The sequence below is a fragment of the Mirounga angustirostris genome, unplaced genomic scaffold (genome assembly GCF_029215605.1).
Source record: "Mirounga angustirostris isolate CCGP_5_RB_7025 unplaced genomic scaffold, mMirAng1.0.hap1 SCAF_16, whole genome shotgun sequence".
Taxonomy (NCBI): domain Eukaryota; kingdom Metazoa; phylum Chordata; class Mammalia; order Carnivora; family Phocidae; genus Mirounga; species Mirounga angustirostris.
In genome coordinates, this window is record NW_026991724.1 from 25,355,005 (window position 1) to 25,369,418 (window position 14,414).

Consider the following 14,414-nt stretch of genomic DNA (forward strand, 5'->3'; position numbering starts at 1 on the left):
TCTCCTGGTGGCTCTTTCTGTGTACCATGCATTATACATGGCCTCCACAGTTGCTATGGAATGGAAAGAAATCGCATGGAGGATCATACAGATGAGTTTATGGCCAAGTCCATAAGAGGAATGCAGTCCTTCTTCCCCTCCATTTCATTGGTCAGAACCTAGTCATAGACCCCAATATAACTGCAAGAGAAGCTTAGAAATATATAGCCATCCTGTATGCTCAAGAGAATAAATAAGATTGATGTGTATCTAGTTAATCTCCACAAGGAGACTACTAGAGCATTTTTTTTTCTATTATGGTAAACATAAGCACAGTTTAAAGCTACACAAATATCTAACATTTCTGGGTGACTATGTGCACTAAAGGAAATGAATGCTTTTCAATGACTTAGTTTTCATCATTTGTTTTACTTACAAATTATCACCTTCTATTTCTTTCAACATGGCCTGATTGAACAATGAAAAAAAAGAAGCTAAAAGAAAACAAATGAAAACCTCAGAAAGGTTAACGAAATATTCAAGGCTATTAAGAAATAGAACTTTCTGGGGTGCCAGGGTGGCTCAGTCATTAAGCGTCTGCCTTCAGCTCAGGTCATGATCCCAGGGTCCTGGGACTGAGTCCCACATGGGACTCCTTGCTCAGCAGGAAGCCTGCTTCTCCCTCTCCCACTCTCTCTGCTTATGTTTCCTCCCTCGCTGTGTCTCTCTCTCAAATAAATAAATAAAATCTTAAAAAAAAAAAAATAGAACTTATTGGGATGCCTGGGTGGCTCAGTTAAGCATCTGACTTTTGGTTTCAGCTCAGGTCATTATCTCAGGGTCAAGATCTCAGGATTGTGAGATCAAGCCCCAAGTTGGGCTCCACACTTAGTAGGGAATCTGCTTGAGGTTCTCTCTCCCTCTGCCCCTCCCCTCCCAAGAACTCTCTCTCTCCCTTTAAAATAAATAAACAAACAAACAAACAAATAAATAAATATTTTTTTAAATAGCACTTATTTTCTAGATATATCTCCTTTGGGAAGGGAAACAACAGCAAAATTAAACTATGGGGACTACACCAAAATAAAGAGCTTTTGCACAATGAAAGGGAACTATCAACAAAAGGAAACCTACTGAATGGAAGAAGATATTTGCAAGTTATATATCCAATAAGGGATTAATATCCAAAATATATAAGAACTTTTACAACTCAACACGGAAAAACCCCAAATAACCCAAATAAAAATGCAGACATGAAGAGACATTTCTCCAAAGAAGACATACAAATGGCCAGCAGACACATGAAAAGATGCTCAACATCACTAAGCAATAGGGAAATGCAAATTAAACTACAATGAGATGTCACCTCACACTTGTCAAGATGGCTAAAATAAAAAACACAAGAAAAAACAAGTGTGGTGAGGATGCAAAGAAAAAGGAGTCCTTGTGCACTGTTGGTGGGAATGCAAGCTGATGCAGCCACTGTGGAAAACAGTATGAAGGTTCCTCAAAAAAATTAAACATGGAACTACCATATGATCCAGTAATTCCACTCCTGGGTATTTACCCAAACAAAATGAAAACACTAATTCGGAAAAATATATGCAGGCCTATGTTTATTGCAGCATTATTTACAATAGCCAAGATGTGGAAACAGCCCAAGTGTCCATTGAGAGATGAATGGTTAAAGATGTGGTGTATATATATACAATGGAATATTACTCAGCCATAAAAATAAATGAATTCTTACCATTTGCAACAACATGGATGGATCTAGAGGATATAATGCTAAGTGAAATAAGTCAGAAAAAGACAAGTACCATTTGATTTCACTCATATGTGGAATTTAAGAGACAAAACAAGGAAAGAAAAAAGAGTAAAAAAAACCCAGACTCTTAACTATAAAGAACAAACTGGTGGTTATGAGAGGGGAGAGGAGTTGGTGGTGGGGAAATAGGTGATGGGGATCAAGAACATACTTATTGTGATGAGCACTGACTAACGTATAGAATGGCTGAATCACAGTATTGTACACCTGAAATATAACACTGTATTTTATTTCTACTTGAATAAAAAAAAGAAAAAGAAATAGAGCTTACACTCTACCAATGCCTTTAGGAATCCAATAGCTTTACATGGAATCACAAGTATTAGAATGACTTTTCATGTTTAATTATCACTCACATTTTAAGGTTCACTTTAAGGAGTATTAGAGCTTTCTTACAGCCTTCAAACATGCTGTCCTCTGTGTCCAGAATGTTCTTGGCTTAGCTGCATCTCATTCATCAAGTTTCAACTTAAACAAAGCTTCCCTAGAGAGGATTCCTCTTTCAACCCTGTTTAAGTACCTCTCTCACTTTATTTTTGCCTCTCCCAGCATCTGTTTTGCATATTTACTATCAATATGCAATTTAAAATGGAGAAAGTACCAAAAAGGGGAAAATCATGTATTCTCTAGCCGTATGAAAGTTGGGATTGTGCCAATATCATTCATTCACTCCTCTATACCCAGGGCTTCCCACGGTGCCTAGCATTTTGTAGATGCTTAATAAATAAATGGATTAATGAATATATTGACAGGGGTTGAATAAAGTACCTGGAACACAGTATTTTTCAATAAATGTACTCTAACATATCAATTAGGAAATCAAAGCTTAGAAAAGTTAAGTAATTTGTCTGAAATACATGCCTAGTAAATGATGAATTTCTGACTCTGAACCCTAGGATCTTCTGCTACACAACATGGACTGGAATATTCATGCTGGTTTTCATGATCTATTTACAAGATTGTGTTAAATGAGGAGTCTTGGATCACTAACATGCTTGTTTACTAGTAGTAAATATGCCCAAGACAGAGATGGTTCTGTGTCCTACTTCAACCCTAGCATTAATGCTAAAACTCCAAATACAATTTGATTTTTAAATTTCCTTTTAATTCCATGTGGCCATTGGAAACACAATTTATCTGGCACATGGCTTGCTGCCAAACATCAAACTAGGTGCTTTAGGGATCTCTGTCAATCCCTACAGTAGCCTTTGTGATAATTTTAAGGATGAAGAAACTAAAGCTCAGAGAATCTGTTACACTTGAAAGTATACAACAAGTGTGGTGGAGCTTAGATTCAAACGCAGGTCTGCATCCAGAAGCCATGATTTTAGGTACAGAAATACATACTGTCTTTGGACCCGTGCAACCATTTCTGATATTCACAGTATCAGAGAATTGTGAATGGTTTTGATGGTATTTGGTGATTTCAGTCTGACAGTGTACCACCACCACCCCCCATCTCCCAAATTTTGACATGCCTGAGGACTAATATTCTTTGGAGGCAGTGAAAGATCTAGTTTCCATTTCCTCTTTTGGTATTTCTTCTCAGAAAACTTCTATTTGTGTTAACAGTATTAGATAAGCACAGGTGGGGTGTGTGTGTGTGTGTGTGTGTGTGTGTTTTGATGGGTTTGTGTGGTGCTCATGAGCATATTTAAGTCTTCAAATATAACAAGGTAATGTCTCTTTCTGTTCCAAATATTGTTAAAGAAACAGAGAAAAACAGAACCATTTTCCATTTTCCTCTCACATTTGGAGTTATATGTCAAACAGGTGGTCCCAGTAACAAATGCATCACGCTTGTGACTAAGAACATGAAAATCATGACGAATTGTAAGTCACAAGACTGCAGCTCACTCATGTCCCAAGGGAAAGGCCACAGCAAGGGTTCCTGGAGTTGCTCAAGTGTTTGTTTGACTCAGTTGCTCCTCCTTTTTTAGCAGCAGCTTCTCTTATAGAGTGATTACATACAAACACCACAGAGGTGAGACAGGATAAAGTGAATTAAATTAATTGACCGTGGTTATAAAATCGCTTTTGTGTGTTTTCATTACATCTTGACAACAGATTAAAATGGACTCATTACAATGACTACAACTATAGGATCTTAAGTACAGACATTTTAAATCCCTCCTTTTTAAAGAACATTTGTATTACATTTTTAGGGGAAGATATCTAATATGTCCCTGCTCAGCCATTTGACTGGGTTTTCCATATGTTACTACAATTTATTTATTAAACTATTATTTTATTAACACCTGGTTCATAGATTTCTTCTAAAATTCTATGCTTGAGGTGGACTCTAAGAATAAAATAAAGTATCTACCTTGAGGATTTCACTATGAACCACTGAGGTCCTGAGGTTGGTCGTTATATATCAAGGTGATAAAAAAAAAAAAAGAAGAAGAAGATAGCAGGAGGGGAAGAATGAAGGGGGGGAAATCGGAGGGGGAGACGAACCATGAGAGACTATGGACTCTGAGAAACAAACTGAGGGTTCTAGACGGGAGGGGGGAGGGGGGATGGGTTAGCCTGGCGATAGGTATTAAAGAGGGCACATACTGCATGGAGCACTGGGTGTTATACACAAACAATGAACCATGGAACACTACATCAAAAACTAATGATGTAATGTATGGTGACTAACATAATAATAAAAAAATAAATAAATTTTTAAAAAGGTGATGAATACATTATCAGTATAAGAAAAAAAAGTATTTTCAAACGAATAGAGGAGATTGGTTCTCTATTTTCTCTGTTAGCTTTCTGAGGCTTACATGTTTAGAAAGAGACATTTTTATAGCCTTTACTTAATAACAATGTGAGATCTTACTTATGCTATCTGGGATGCCTAAAATAGGAAATTCACCATGTGCAAAGCAGCTCATTAGCTCACATACCCAAAATTGCCACAGCAAATTTAGGAGAGAAGATTTTAAAGAAACTCTTGAAAATCTACACCTGGACCATTAATATCTTATAAATAAATTTGATTCCAACATGGGGATTATTGTCCAATATTTTGGAGATGAAGATCTTTATGTGAAGGTGGGTGTTGGATTGATTAATTGCCTCTATGGAGCTCTTCCTTGCTTATTTGAAATATTTTCACAAAATCGGGAACAACAGACAAAGCACCTGTACTGATCACTCTGGAGAAGGATGTCTGCCTGGACATAATGATTTCTGTTAGTTTGTTTAAAAATTTTATACACGAAACCTACTCTGACTGAAAGGTCCTTGGCGTATACCAGTCAAAAACCAGGGACATTGTGTCCAGGGACATTGTGTCCTTATCCTGCTTCACTGTCTTCCTCCTCATGTTATCCATGCACATAATAAAACATTATGAGAATTTTTAAAAAGGAGAGAGAGTGAGAGAGATTAAACATCCCAAAAGGTCAAAAATCAATGATCCTTTTACAGATGGGACTCTTGGGAAACCTGCATACTTTGCTTTTAGCCAGGGTTTCAGACTGCTTCTTGAATACTTGGTTTTTGATGATATAAATCAATAATTTCTTCAAGGGAGGTCCTCTAGGGACCAAGGGATGCTACCTTTGAAATATCAAATAATCTCTGCCAGTGCAGGAAGGGCTTCTAAGCATATTCTCTGGTTATGCATTGCTCTTTAACAGGCAAGAATTAAATTTCAAGAATAATGATTTTCACTTGGAGACACACTACCTCTTCTAGGTTGGCACAGGGGTGGGAAATAGGCACTCTTTCATACTGCTGGTGGAAGGAAACCTTGATAAATACTCTCTTAGTATACAATGTGAAAATTCAAATCATGAATGAAGGGGGGAAAAAACTACATACACTTTAACCACTGGATATTATCCTAAGCAAACTGGTTTGGCGGAGTGAAAAATGTCACCTCATGAGCCTTCATTACAATAGCACTTACTTGAAAATAACCAAAAGTCCAACCACGGTAGATGGGCTAAACCACCTGTATAAATTCATCAGAACACCATACTCCAAATGATTTTTGCAGAAACTGTTTAGTGATACTGAATGGCATTTAAGATATAGTAAAGCAGCAAGCTACAAAATACATTACCAAATATGCACGCACTGATCCCCTTTTTTAAAAAGCATAATTAAACATGATAGGGGTTAGTAAAATGGGAAAATATTAACAGGTTATCTCTGGGTGTCAGATTACGAGTGATTTTCATTTCCTGCTTTGTGTTCTTATTTTGTTTCTCATCGAGTATTCCAAAATGAATATGTATATCTTTTAGTTAAATAGTAGAATAAATGCTACTTTAGAAATATATCCCTAAAGAATGGTTTCTAAACCTTATCACTATGGACACTGCGGACTGGGTAATTATTTGTGGTCAGGGACAACCTGTACACTGTAGGATGTTTAGCAGCATCTCTGTCCTCTACTCATTATGGGTCAATAGAATACTGCCCACACAAATACACAGCTGTGACTTCCAGAAACGTCATCAAACATCACCAAATATCCACTGGGTGAGAGGAGCAAAATCACCCCATTGAGAAATCAGTATCTTAAAATACCCATGTAGGAATGAAATTCAGAAGTCCTTAAGGGTTGAATCTAAAATAAAGAACTCTTACTAATGACAACTTCTGTTCTTGTTTGGTAGCAGATAAAGGCAGAAGGTAAGGTTGGAAGGGAGGGGTTATGTCAGTTCATTTAATTCAGTCTCCTTGATGATAATGAGAAGGAGTTAGACCTTAACAGGTCGAAACCAGCCTTTGTGGCTCCAGTTTTCTACCAGTTTGGTGCTGTACTGGAGAGAGACCACGTGATGTGGTGAGACCTTTCGGACACCAAAGGTAGTCCCATAGGGCAGTGGGGCATGAGGATTCGGGGTTGAGGAGCCCAAGCGCCTAAACAACCAGGCTCTCCTTGTTTGTTTAATTACCTATAAAATACGGCTCCCGTGTCCCAGAGAATTAAGGTTACTTGTCCAAGATCACACAGCTCAATTTGAATTCTGAGTCTGATTCATCGAGACTATCTAACCATATTAGGTTATCTTCTCAACTTTCTTCTCCTCGTACAAAAAATATGTATATGGCGTGGTATGCTACCCATCACACAGGGGTGCTAGGAGTTGTCCACAAGCAAGTGCACGGGACATTTCCTGGAAAACTTCAAAGCACAGAAGAAATATCAGGGAGTATTATGAATAATGTTACTATTTTCACTCTGTGGTGTAAGTATTTCCCGATACCACTAAAGCTGGGAAAATACATAGAACTTCAATACAGAATTCAGAAGCTGGATAAGAGAACAGTTTTTAGGGAGCACCAATCCACGTGTGTTGTTTAAAGAAATGTTAATGTCACATGTCCAAAATGAACAAACTTTTCCTCAGTGGTACCTTTTGCAAATAAATGAGAATGCAGGAAAATGTGTGACAGGGACCTAGAAATTGAAAGACACACAAATTATACGAGCTAACAAAGGGTGGCGCAGCGGTGGTGGGAGGCTGAAGCTCTACAACTAGACACCATTAGGAGATACTTCCGTGATTTCTTCATTTCTGTTCTAGAAATCTATTAATATAATATGTTTGGCCAATCAAGCTGATGTTATTATCCAATTAAATTATGGTTAGAATATCACCTTGCATTCTAAGACTTCAAATCGGTGCCCTTAACAGTATTTCTTTATCCTTAAAACAAGACTATGAAGTATTCAGGACAATCTGGTTGCCTGTATTTCAGTGCATATTCATGATAGACACATATCAGGGGAGAGTACTTCTGACATCTCTACCCTTCTGCACTACATTTCCCTCTGTAATAGCCATTGCCCGGGCAAGGACACTCAAACATGAGTATATAATACCCCAGGCTTTCCTCCTTATGTGAAGTGGTGTTACAAATTTTCCAACCCAGGGAACTGCATTCACTTGGCTACATGTCACGAATAATCTCACTGGCATTATATTCATAGACCAAGAGGAAAATTGAAGCAAGTTTTCCAGGCCTTGATAAATGAGGCAGAATGTTCCCAGAGTGAGGCTCAGTGGAAGGTCATAAAAGGTGTCACAATAGAAAGTTAGTTCTACACTTGGCTCTGAACTTCTTTTATTTCCTCCAGGGGACAATCCTTGCTGTCTCCTCCAGGCTTTCATGTGTGACATTTGTCTAGAACCCCATCTAATCCCCACCTCTGCACATCTTACCTCTACCCACCTTCACCCATGTAACACCAGCCAGTCTAAGCTTTCCAGTGCATTCCCTAACTCAACTCCCACGTCTGAGTTGAGTTGAATGTCCCATCTCTGTACTCTAGTCTCCTCTTTTTATAATATTTATAGCCCTCTAATGTAATTGCTGGTAACTTTGTTTTCCAAAACAAAGTAAAGGAAAGAAAATGGTCTTATTTTCCAACATCTTGCACAGTAGGGCAAAATGATAGATTTTGAATGTAGATATATGAATGATTCCAATATACGTCCTAATCTATTTTATGATCTGGCTTTCTGCATTAGTTACATTTTGCTGTTTAGAGTAACACCTCCAAGACCTAGTTGTTTAAGACAATTATTTACTTAGCTCAGGTTCCTATGGATGTGCTGGGTGATCATTCTGGTCTAGTCTGGTTCTGCTAATCTCTGCTAGAATCCCTAATGGGTCACCAATTATCTGCAGCTTAACCAGAGAATATTCACAAAGTAGTTGTAGAATTTCCAAGAGCAGCAAAGAAAGGAAGACTCCAAGGTGCAAGTATTTATCAAAGCTCTGTTCGCATCAGAGACATCCCATTGGCTACTGCAGGTCACATGACTCAGACCACTCCAGTAGAACTACCGAATGGTGTGGCAACAAAGACATGTAAACAAATTAGAAACCCACCCTGCAGCCTCCCTACACTTTTGTTGCTCACTAAATCTTATAACTAATTACTAAGTCTTCTTTTCCCCAGGTTCCCCCATGTCTGCCAACATGAGAACCTTCTTTTCTTTATCAATAATAAATATGACCATGACTGTGCTCTTAATATTTTACAATGATTTACTCTTGAGAACTAGTAGTAGCTGGGGAGAGGAGCAGAAAAAAAGAGTCTGGGACCACTTGCTAAATACATTATGCATTTCCTACGAAGCCATTCTCCAGGAACAGCAAGAACTCACTTTACAAGATATTAAAATACAGTTGTTTGTACTATCAAAGCAAAAATATGTCCATTCCTTGAAATACGTTGATTCACTCATTCCCACTTACTTGCCTCAGCCTGTTTCCTTAACCCCTCATTAAATACACTTAGGACAATGAAGTGTGCCCCTCCAACAGCAGCTTCTCAGTCACAAACTCCCAGGACAACAATTTTTGGTGAAACTGATTAAAATAAAAGTGTGTTATTTTAACCAGCTCCCTCCCTTTCCCCACACACCCTAAATCCTTGTCATTATCCAGCTCTCCTTTCCCATGACATCACAGGGGGTATTTGCAGCCTTAAGTCTCTTAAGCCAACTTCAACTGACCATGTCTGCCTGTGTTCACAAGCTTATTTCAGAGAAGCCCCTGAAACCTAGAAAGGATGTGTTTACTAGAATGTGGCTCCCTGGGGATGAGCCAGGCACATCTGTAATTCTAAGGAGAGTGTAATGAGGAAAAACTGGTGGCATCCTGAATGGCTCACAGCTGTTCTGGAAGCAGATAAGTAAGATGCTCGACAGGAGATCCCTAATTGGAGCCAGTTTTTCTTAAGTGGATACACAATATGGTGCAAGACTGGGTGCTGGAAGGCTGATAGTGTTGTTCACATGTAACTTCGTTTGTCTTGTAAACAGTTACCATTTCAAACATAGCGCCTTCTTTTTTGGAAACATGTTCACTTTGTCCATTTTTTTCCCACACTAATTAAAGGCACGCTAGCATTGTTTTTTCCTGGTGTTTACCACAAAAACCCCCTTAGTTTGTAGGCTGTCTCTTTCTTTCCTTCTTTCATTCTCTTCTTCTTTCTCTTTCCTTCTCTTCCGTGCCTCCTTCCCTTCCTTTGTCCCTACCTTTTTTCTCTCTTTCTCCTCCTCCCCTGCCTTTTCCTCTCCACTTTCCTCCCTCCTTCCTTCTTTCAGTTCTTCCTTTCTCTGGAGGCACCAGTTCTTCTGTGTTAGAATCAAAAGCATTGAATTAATTACTCCCTTTCAGACCCTGACCACCCAACCCTAATGCTGGGATGTATTTGCTTCAAGACTGAAGCCTATGGCCCTTTTGAGAGAAGGTCTGTAATATTTCAACGCTCATTGAAGAAAGGGATGAATAGCTTTTAATAAGAAGGTAAGAGATTTCATACACAGAGAAAATTTTTAAATGTATTCCTCTTAAAATAATGATGTTTCAAAAGCAACTAGAAATAGTTCTCCTCTTCTGACTGATCTGCCTCCTTTGCTTTGGGGTAGAAGAAGGCACTGCTGTCATGAGGGACTTGCCCTGCCTTGGATCTTACTATTAGCACCATCCTCCAGCAGAGAACTATGAGGAAACTAGCTTAGAGACTATTTATCTTTAAAAAGAACAATAACATAATGAACACACTACGTAAAACTCAACTGTGCTCATGTCTCCTGATGTTTGGGAGACAATATCCAGAACTTTTTCAATAGGGAGCATGCGTCCCTTCCACCAATGGAGCCTTTTACTAGTTCTCATTAAATAAAGAAATCCCTCCCAGCATGGGACGTTTTTTGCTTTTAGAAATATTAATTGCCATTATGGCAATATTTTTTGTTTTTCCCTATGGGACAGTATATACCCATTCTATCCAGAGCATTTCAACCCCTCACTCCTGGTATGAGATACAGTCTAAATCCTATCACTGAAACTTCATGTGACAACAAGCATAGCTTCAACCGTCTGGGCCATATTGTTCTCTGGTAACAGAATGTACTAGAATGATGCTATTTTTACACCTTCCTGGCTTCCCAGTGCCCGGAGATTGGAGTGGCCATGGGGATTCCATTTTCCTATTCATTTAGTTGTGTTTGGAATGTGCAGGCAGAATTAGTCTCTGTGAGCAAGTGTAACTCTTAAATGAAATGGGGACTCATGAGAAGGGAAAATGCCATCCTTCTGGCACTCTCTCATCTTTCTCAGGTTCCCATGTAAAATATTGTGTGGAAAGGTAGAGTAAAAGAAAACTGACTTCAAAACAGCAATAGAGTCCACAGCATTCATCCATTCACCAGTCCCCAAGCATCAGTGGGGGTCCAGGCGCTGCTAAACGTGAAAGATATGAGATGCCTCAGGAATTCCACAGGATATAGCCTGGAAATGAGGTGCAGTTAGACGATCTTAAGGGTCACTCTCAGCATAGCTCCTTCTGGTTGGGAGAGAAATTCTTTTCTGGGCAACCATAAATTTTAAGCAGGAAGTGCCTGCACCCCTGTTCATCATACCTCATCCCCAGAGAACCACATTAGACAGCGTTAATCATTTTAAGTATTTATCCAAACCGATGATGATTTTTCACTCACCTGGATTGGTTCCATGAGAAAATGTTTATACCCCTATAAGATCTTGACAGAAGGAAAGACAGAGCCCTGGATCCTGATAAGATGCTGACTATGGCATGATCTTTTTTTTTTTAAGATTTTATTTATTTGACAGAGAGAGACACAGTGAGAGAGGGAACACAAGCAGGGGGAGTGGGAGAGGGAGAAGCAGGCTTTCTGCTGAGCAGGGAGCCCGATGCAGGGCTCGATCCCAGGACCCTGGGATCATGACCTGAGCTGAAGGCAGACACTTAACGACTGAGCTACCCAGGTGCCCCCTATGGCATGATCTTTTAGAAAAGATCCCATTTCCAAGAATGGTCATGGGCTGAAGGACAGACAACAAGCTGTAGCATTGGATTAGCTAGAGCCAATCACCAACCTGCTGATACACAGAAGTCCAGACAGTGTTTCTGATGAAAAATAAAATTATAGTAATACTGGTCAAGGGATGAAAGGAAAGCCAGCAAGGCAGAATTTGTGAAATTATGTTCCTATATCAGTCATTAGCCACAAATATAATGCTCACTTCCCCCTTCTCTGGAGGCCAGAGAATATAAAGAGATTTTCCTTGACACATCCTTCTCATCTGAAAAAAAAAAGGGGGGGGGGATTTAGAAGAGCTAAGTGCTCATTGACAGATCATTTTCAATGAGTTACTTCATCTTTAAAATGAGAAAAAAAGTCTAGATTACTAACCTCACAAAGAGTGAGGCTGAAATAAAATTGTCATCCTAATACATATTTGGTGGTAACTATACATCAGATGAACAACTTCATTTAATACCATCAATGGATCTATGATACATGCATTATTATTATCTCCATATATAAATGAGGAAACTGAAGCTAACAGGGAATAAGTAACATGCATAAAGTTAACAGCTTGTAAGTGGCAATACAGATATTAGAATTTTATGAAGTTGCATGAATTGGCTACATGAGGGCCACATTCTGCCTTTAATAAAACAATAAAGCAAATGTTGGCTCCACTTTAATTTTAACATTCTCTGATGAGTTAAAATTAAAACAAGAACACAAGGACATTTATTATTAATTGCACCTTCATTCATTTTTCATTTGGGTAGACATAATCAAAAGCCAAGTGGTGACTTCCTTGTGCACTCATTTTTATACTGTGTTTATAATTCTTTTAATAATGCAAATATTTATTATGGGCATCCCTGGAGAATCAAAGGTGCTCGACGAAGGGATTTCTAAATATCACGGTCCACTGCCGAGTAAAAACACCAGGAGACTTCTACTGTGTAAAGGGTCAGAGCCACAGGGTCTGTCAAAAGGGTCACTGAGCACAAAAACAAGGCAGAAGGTTATCCAGTTTCTAGAATAAAGTAGCAGCAGGCATCATCTTCACCAACAGAGAAAGAGGAAGCTTGAGGAGAAGTTCTCCAGGGTAAGCGAAACTACATCACAGGCCAGAAATGGCACCAAAGACGATTGTTACACAATGGACTTGAATACGATAAAGAATCAGCTTTCCAAGTATTACTTTCCATACAAACAAATTAATTCAATTAGGTTTTAATAAATATTTGGGAGTTTACCATATGTGAAACATCATTCCAGGTCCTGGGGACTTTTAAAAAATGAATAAATTTAGTCTTCCTGCAAAAATCTTAGCCTAGTGGTAGAAGTAGGTGAAGTTCAACTCACTGAAGGACTTGTGTTCTTTGCTAAGGATCTGAGACGTCATCCTTAAAGAAATGTTCATTAAGCCACCGAGAGGCCATTTTCTTAAGAAGAGCATTTAATTCTCTGGTAGCAAATGTAAAATGGAATGGAGTGTGCCAGCTAGATATATGGAACCCCCTTAGGAGATTAGGGCAACCATCTAAGCAAAACCTCATGAGGAGGGGCGCCTGGGTGGCTCAGTCATTAAGCGTCTGCCTTTGGCTCGGGTCATGATCCCAGGGTCCTGGGATCGAGCCCCGCATCGGGCTCCCTGCTCAGCGGGAAGCCTGCTTCTCCCTCTCCCACTCCCCCTGCTTGTGTTCCCTCTCTCGCTGTGTCTCTCTCTGTCAAATAAATAAAATCTTTAAAAAAATAAAAACCTCATGAGGATAGCATTACAGCAGTAGCCACAGGGATGCAGTAGACATAATGGATCTGAGATATTTTTGAGGTTAAAAACAGCTAGAATTCATGATTGATTGATGTAAGATATAAAATAGGAAGAAACATTTAGACTCACTGAAACTTTTCTATCTCAAGTGTCTGGGAAGAGAATATAGAAAAAAAAAAATGGAGACAGGAAATAGAGAAGGAATGATAGATTGTCAGTTATCAGGAAAGATGATGAACTCCATGTTGGACTTGAGTCTGATGTGCCCTGGGGCATCCAAAAAAGATATTCTGCAGATATTTGAATATAACATAGTACCTGTGACTATTTGGATATAGCAAGTTAGGACTTGTTCCAAACATCTATTCTCTTAATATTTTTTTTCTAAGTAATTGCTCTAAGTCATATGAACCTTATTAGCAGAAGACCCACATCCTACCTTTTGAGTTTTCTCTGCTTTTTGAAGCCTCTGAGAAATTTGGGAACTTAGTCCAAAGGAAATTGGTCATAGTTCCACATGCCAAGCAAAGGGCATGGCTGGTTCACTACATTTTGTTTCTCGTGACTCTATGATGTCCCTGGTCCCTCTGGGCCTGAGAGAGAATGTTTTTCCACTGCCAGAAAAAGGCCTCTGAACAAGCCTGCAAGGTAAGAGGATTCTTCTTCCCCAAAGCTAAGCTTGTCAAAGGCTGATGCAAGCTGAGGCTTCCAAATAAAGATCTTCATTGTCAACTTACTTCTCTCCAAGCCCACTTGTGCCAGGGTCACTCATTACCAAAGAAATTATCACATTGGTTTCATAGTGGGTCAAAACTGCCCTTTTCCCAGACCTCTGAGTCCTTGAGCTCTTTCAAGTGATCCAGTCTATGATCTCATGTTCTCCTGATGAATTTCTCTCTTTCCTTGACAATAATTTTGGTTGAGGCTATTCTGGTTAACAGAGAAACAACAGCTCACTATGAAGTACAGAAAAAAGAGGGTAGGCTTTCAATCTCTTACCTCCCAAGGGTCAGTAGGACTGTTTCACAGTTTT